This window comes from Entelurus aequoreus, linkage group LG05 (genome assembly GCF_033978785.1).
Source record: "Entelurus aequoreus isolate RoL-2023_Sb linkage group LG05, RoL_Eaeq_v1.1, whole genome shotgun sequence".
Taxonomy (NCBI): domain Eukaryota; kingdom Metazoa; phylum Chordata; class Actinopteri; order Syngnathiformes; family Syngnathidae; genus Entelurus; species Entelurus aequoreus.
The window spans coordinates 86,849,591-86,857,090 of NC_084735.1; the positions used below are offsets into that span (position 1 = coordinate 86,849,591).

At 35.9% G+C, this 7,500-nt stretch overlaps 1 protein-coding gene across 2 annotated transcripts in view; it reads left to right on the top strand.

Annotated features, from left to right (window-relative positions):
• The window catches only part of LOC133651213 (phosphoglucomutase-1-like), a 27,439-nt gene that overhangs the window by 8,129 nt on the left and 11,810 nt on the right, over positions 1 to 7,500 (top strand). The gene's annotated exons all lie outside the window — the stretch shown is intronic.

Sequence of the window (7,500 nt, forward strand, 5' to 3'; positions counted from 1 at the left end):
ACATGATGTAAGTGTCTATATTAGCTATATTAGCCTACTATCAAAATGACTTTATAAGTCTTATATAAGTGTTATAATGAAGGCAACACATGATGTAAGTGTCTATATTAGCTATATTAGCCTACTATCAAAATGACTTTCAAACTCTTGTATACGTGTTATAATGAAGACAACACATGATGTAAGTGTCTATATTAGCTTTCTCTATATGCCTGGTTGCTTTGTGTGCACTTCCTGGCTGCACTAGTTTTGTCGTGTTTTACCTAATTTCAAGGTTTTTTTTTACCTGCGCTTTGCCTGCTGTCTCTGCACTGCGGGGTCTAGACCAGGTATGTCCAAACTTTTTGACTCGGGGGCCTATATATATATATATATATATATATATATATATATATATATATATATATATATATATATATATATATATATATATATATATATATATATATATATACACTAGCGTTCAAAAGTTTGGGGTCATATTGAAATGTCCTTATTTTTGAAGGAAAAGCACTGTACTTTTCAATGAAGATAACTTTAAACTAGTCTTAACTTTACAGAAATACACTCTATACATTGCTAATGTGGTAAATGACTATTCTAGCTGCAAATGTCTGCTTTTTGGTGCAATATCTACATAGGTGTATAGAGGCCCATTTCCAGCAACTATCACTCCAGTGTTCTAATGGTACAATGTGTTTGCTCATTGGCTCAGAAGGCTAATTGATGATTAGAAAACCCTTGTGCAATCATGTTCACACATCTGAAAACACTTTAGCTCCTTACAGAAGCTACAAAACTGACCTTCCTTTGAGCAGATTGACTTTCTGGAGCATCACATTTGTGGGGTCAATTAAACGCTCAAAATGGCCAGAAAAAGAGAACTTTCATCTGAAACTCGACAGTCTATTCTTGTTCTTAGAAATGAAGGCTATTCCACAAAATTGTTTGGGTGACCCCAAACTTTTGAACGGTAGTGTATTTATGTATATATACTGTATAATGTATGAGTATATATATAATGTATGTGTATATTTTCATGTATATGTTTATGTATATGTGTGTATATATATATACATATATATATATATAAATATAGCATATATTTACAATTAATAATTCATATAATTGGATGTTAAGAGTGTGTGAATGTTTGACATCTACCATATTAAAATATCAAGCAGCTAAAATGCGCCAAACATGGATAAATGTGGAGAGAATTTAGCATTTTTCCCAACATACTTTGTAATGGATTTAAAAGGGTGTAATTTAGATTTTTTTTTTATGGTGAATGGACTTTTTTAAATAATATCTACAGAGTTCAGTAAGCAGGTTGTGGTATGTGTGACCATGTCTGGGTATTTTATTTTTTTTGCACCATGACTAGGTAAGGTTGTTTGCATTGGGTCATATAAGTAAATGCTGCGCAAACTTTGTTCAGAGCATAATTAATGGTCATTAACCTGACATCCTCGTGGTGTCCTCAAGACGGCTGTACAATAGCAGCATCAAAACTGTCAGACTACTGTAGTAGAATTTCTGACCTTTGAACTATATTTCCTGTCTATTAAGAATGTCTGCTCATTTCATTTCTCTTCTATTCTATACCATTGAGTAGACCAGATGTAGGACAAAGTTCAATATGAAGTCGTGCCAACCAGTCTACAAACTGTTTTGATTGTCTAAGTATGATTAAGGGATTCAAGGATGTTGCAAAACAAACATGTCGAAACCCACAAGACCGTGACGCACGAAGAAACAGATCAAATGGCCAGGAGACCAGGACTCTAGAGAGATTGCTTTTGTTGTGTGTCCTCCGGAGGACGTTTTGTTTGTCTGCAGGGACAGCTCAATCCGACTTGCACTTTTGACTAAGGGTAAATAAACTTTTTGTACTAAACTCACTTTTGTTGCTGTTTAAGCTTCGGACAATCCACCACACTACTTCAAAAGAATGCAACTCCCTCAAGGTAAAGTTCTTGCCGGCTGTAGTTTGGACACCCCTGGTCTAGACCGGGGGTCGGCAACCCGCGGCTCTAGAGCCGCATAGCGCTGCCCTAGTGGCTCTCTGGAGCTTTTTCAAAAATGTATGAAAAATGGAAAAAGATGAGGGGGAAAAAAATATTTTTGGTTTTAATCTGGTTTCTGTAGGAGGACAAACATGACACAAACCTCCCTAATTGTTATAAATCACACTGTTTATGTTAAACATGCTTCACTGACTCGAGTATTTGCCGAGCGCCGTTTTGTCCTACTAATTTTGGCGGTCCTTGAACTCACCGTAGTTTGTTTACATGTATAACTTTCTCCGACTTTCTAGGACGTGTTTTATGTCTGATTTTGTCCACCAAACTTTGAATGTTGTGCGTGAAGGCACAAAGGTGAGTTTTGTTGATGTTATTGACTTGTGTGGAGTGCTAATCAGGCATATTTGGTCACTGCATGACTGCAAGCTAATCGATGCTAACATGCTATTTAGGCTAGCGATATGTACATATTGCATCATTATGCCTCATTTGTAGCTATATTTGAGCTCATTTAGTTTCCTTTAAGTCCTCTTAATTCAATTTATATCTCATGACACACTATCGGTATGTAATATGGCTTTTAATTTTTTGCGGCTCCAGACAAAGTTGTTTTTGTATTTTTGGTCCAATAGGTGAGGGCGGACCTACGTCACTTCCGCCTACCAATCCCCTAGCAACCGGGAATTCGTTGAAAACAAAGCAGCTCACAGCGAACGCAGCATTGACAGAAAAAGCATTTAACGAGCGTTGTGGCTTGGAAGTCGGCGTTAAATCCTTCATTTACGCATTTTTACTTATTCGCATATCGTGTGAAAAAACGAAAATGTATTATTTGCGTCAGACTCGTCTCAGTGAACTTTAAAGCTTCTCAGGCTTAGCTTAGCTTGCTAGTTAGCTTAGCCTGCGCGGTACTAAGAAAGAGACGCGGAAGTTATCAACAACAAGATCAAGTGTTAGTGTATAAAATATTGAGAGATTTGAGGGCTACATGTATTGTTTAAGTACAACAAAGGAGAGTTTAAACAGTGAAGGGGGAGGTGGCAAAATAACCTAATAAGGAAAGTAATACCAAGATTACGGGTAAATAATACTGGAATGTCCGGCAAAAAACCCCAAAAGAAAGCAGACTGACCCCTAGTAGCCTGGTCCTTGTAAGTTGTAGCCTTATGAAGGCGCAGTACAGCAGGCGAATAATGTACAAAATATATGTCTTTGTATTGAAAAGTCTTGCAGACAGCATTTTGCGACTGTCTTGAAAAGTTGATTAAATGGCAACATGAAAATTATAGGGTTTATTGTTTTTTAAAAACCCAACTGTTAAGTGCAAATTTAAACGAAACCGGTTTTCAAAAATAGCTAGCTAGGCTATAGACCAGGGGTCACCAACGCGGTGCCCGCGGGCACCAAGTAGCCCGTATGGACCAGATGAGTAGCCCGCTGGCCTGTTCTAAAAATAGCTCAAATAGCAGCACTTACCAGTGAGCTGCCTCTATTTTTTTAAATTTTATTTATTTACTAGCAAGCTGGTCTCGCTTTGCCCGACATTTTTAATTCTAAGAGAGACAAAACTCAAATAGAATTTGAAAATCCAAGAAAATATTTTAAAGACTTGGTCTTCACTTGTTTAAATAAATTCATTAATTTCTTTACTTTGCTTCATATAACTTTCAGAAAGACAATTTTAGAGAAAAAATACAACCCTAAAAATGATTTTAGGATTTTTAAGCACATATACCTTTTTACCTTTTAAATTCCTTCCTCTTCTTTCCTGACAATTTAAATCAATGTTCAAGTAAATTTATTTTTTTGTGGTAAAGAATAATAAATACATTTTAATTTAATTTTTCATTTTAGCTTCTGTTTTTTCGACGAAGAATATTTGTGAAATATTTCTTCAAACTTATTATGATTAAAATTCAAAAAAATTATTCTGGCAAATCTACAAAATCTGTAGAATCAAATTTAAATCTTATTTCAAAGTCTTTTGAATTTCTTTAAAAAAATTTGTTCTGGAAAATCTAGAAGAAATAATGATTTGTCTTTGTTAGAAATATATCTTGGTCCAATTTGTTATATATTCTAACAAAGTGTAGATTGGATTTTAACCTATTTAAAACATGTCATCAACATTCTAAAATGAATCTTAATCAGGAAAAATTACTAATGATGTTCCATAAATTTTATTTTTTTATTTTTTCAAAAAGATTCGAATTAGCTAGTTTTTCTCTTCTTTTTTCGGTTGAATTTTGAATTTTAAAGAGTCGAAATTGAAGATGAACTATGTTTCAAAATTTAATTGTCATTTTTTTCGTGTTTTCTCCTCATTTAAACCGTTCAATTAAGTGTAAATATCATTAATTATTATTAATAACATAGAGTTAAAGGTAAATTCAGCAAATTGGCTATTTCTGGCAATTCATTGAAGTGTGTATCAAACTGGTAGCCCTTCGCATTAATCACTACCCAAGAAGTAGCTCTTTGTTTCAAAAAGGTTGCTGACCCCTGCTATAGACTATATAGTATATACCGCATGTTATTTTTGTACAACAACAACTTCAGCTGTCGAACGTTATAAGGTACAAATTCAACAAGTACAACATTAGCACGGACGGTATAGCCAAGTTGTGGTTAAGAAGGTGGATTTTTGTTCCTTATATTTACCAGAAACGAAGTGATCCGAACACACGACCCGGGACTTTGGGGGACTCCAGTGAGAACCGTCCTCGTTTTCCCGGTGTAAAGCTGCGAGCCATTTGTCTCGTCTCTGTGGGCTTTTATCACGCTTTGGCAGAACAAAATACAACCTTTGTTTTCCCTGTTTCCAGTTGTGGTTAGCACAACCAAAAACAACACAGTTTTTCGGCATTTTGGAGGCAGAATGACGGGTTTAACCAGCGTAGGTCGACAGGTTAAAGAGTAATGGCAACGGTTTGTTTTCAACGCCAGTCTGGTTGCTATGGCTCGAAGAACCCGTATGTAGCTCAGTTGCCCGGATGTCGGCCCTCACCCATATGGCTCTTTCAACATTTTGGGTTGCCGACCCCTGGTCTAGACTAGGGCGGCTATTTAGCGCCGCCCTAGTGGCTCTCTGAAGCTTTTTAAAAAATGTATGAAAAATGGAAAAAGATGAGGGGAAAAAAAAATATTTTTTGTTTTAATATGGTTTCTGTAGGAGGACAAACATGACACAAACCTCCCTAATTGTTATAAAACACACTGTTTGTATTAAACATGCTTCACTGATTCGAGTATTTGGCAAGCGCCGTTTTGTCCTACTAATTTTGGCGGTCCTTGAACTCACCTTAGTTGTTACATGTACAACTTTCTCCGACTTTCTATGACGTGTTTTATGCCACTTCTTTTTCTGTCTCATTTTGTCCACCAAACTTTTAACGTTGTGCGTGAGTGCACAAAGGTGAGTTTTGTTGATGTTATTGACTTGTGTGGAGTGCTAATCAGACGTATTTGGTCACTGCATGACTGCAAGCTAATCGATGCTAACATGCTATTTAGGCTAGCTATATGTATATATTGCATCATTATGCCTCATTTGTAGCTATATTTGAGCTCATTTAGTTTCCTTTAAGTCATCTCAATTCAATGTATATCTCATGACACACTATCTGTATGTAATATGGCTTTTAATTTTTCGCGGCTCCAGACAAATTTGTTTTTATATTTTTGCTCCTATGGGTGAGGGCCGACATCCGGGCAACTGAGCTACATACGGGTTCTTCGAGCCATAGCAAGCAGACTGGCGTTGAAAACTAACATTACTCTTTAACCTGTCGACCTACGCTGGTTAAACCCGTCATTCTGCCTCCAAAATGCCGAAAAACTGTGTTGTTTTTGGTTGTGCTAACCACAACTGGAAACAGGGAAAACAAAGGTTGTATTTTGTTCTGCCAAAGCGTGATAAAAGCCCACAGAGACGAGACAAATGGCTCGCAGCTTTACACCGGGAAAACGAGGACGGTTCTCACTGGAGTCCCCCAAAGTCCCGGGTCGTGTGTTCGGATCACTTCGTTTCTGGTAAATATAAGGAACAAAAATCCACCTTCTTAACCACAACTTGGCTATACCGTCCGTGCTAATGTTGTACTTGTTGAATTTGTACCTTATAACGTTCGACAGCTGAAGTTGTTGTTGTACAAAAATAACATGCGGTATATACTATATAGTCTATAGCCTAGCTAGCTATTTTCGAAAACCGGACAACGAGAGGATACCAAAGGCAGCGTTAAGATGGACACCACCGGGAAAACGTAAGCCAGGGCGGCCAAAGAACACCTGGCGAAGAACAGTTGTACTTAAACAATACATGTAGCCCTCAAATCTCTCAATATTTTATACACTAACACTTGATCTTGTTGTTGATAACTTCCGCGTCTCTTTCTTAGTAGCGCGCAGGCTAAGCTAACCAGCAAGCTAAGCTAAGCCTGAGAAGCTTTAAAGTTCACTGAGACGAGTCTGACGCAAATAATACATTTTCGTTTTTTCACACGATATGCGAATAAGTAAAAATGCGTAAATGAAGGATTTAACGCCGACTTCCAAGCCACAACGCTCATTAAATGCTTTTTCTGTCAATGCTGCGTTCGCTGTGAGCTGGTTTGTTTTCAACGAAATCCCGGTTGCTAGGGGATTGGTAGGCGGAAGTGACGTAGGTCCGCCCTCACCCATATGGCTCTTTCAACATTTTGGGTTGCCGACCCATGGTCTAGACCAGGGGTCACCAACCTTTTTGAAAGCAAGAGCTACTTCTTGGGTAGTGATTAATGCGAAGGGCTACCAGTTTGATACACACTTAAATAAATTGCCAGAAATAGCCAATTTGCTCAATTTACCTTTAACTCTATGTTATTATTAATAATTAATGATATTTACACTTAATTGAACGGTTTAAAAGAGGAGAAAACACGAAAAAAATGACAATTAAATTTTGAAACATAGTTTATCTTCAATTTCGACTCTTTAAAATTCAACCGAAAAAAAGAAGAGAAAAACTAGCTAATTTGAATCTTTTTGAAAAAATAAAAATAATAATTTATGGAACATCATTAGTAATTTTTCCTGATTAAGATTAATTTTAAAATGTTGATGACATGTTTTAAATAGGTTAAAATCCAATCTACACTTTGTTAGAATATATAACAAATTGGACCAAGCTATATTTCTAACAAAGACAAATCTTTATTTCTTCTAGATTTTCCAGAACAAAAATTTTAAAAGAAATTCAAAAGACTTTGAAATAAGATTTAAATTTGATTCTACAGATTTTTCTAGATTTGCCAGAATATTTTTTAAAAATTTTAATCATAATAAGTTTGAAGAAATATTTCACAAATATTCTTCGTCAAAAAAACAGAAGCTAAAATGAAGAATTAAATTAAAATGTATTTATTATTCTTTACAATAAAAAAAATAAATTTACTTGAGCATTGATTTAAATTGTCAGGAAAGAAGAGGAAGG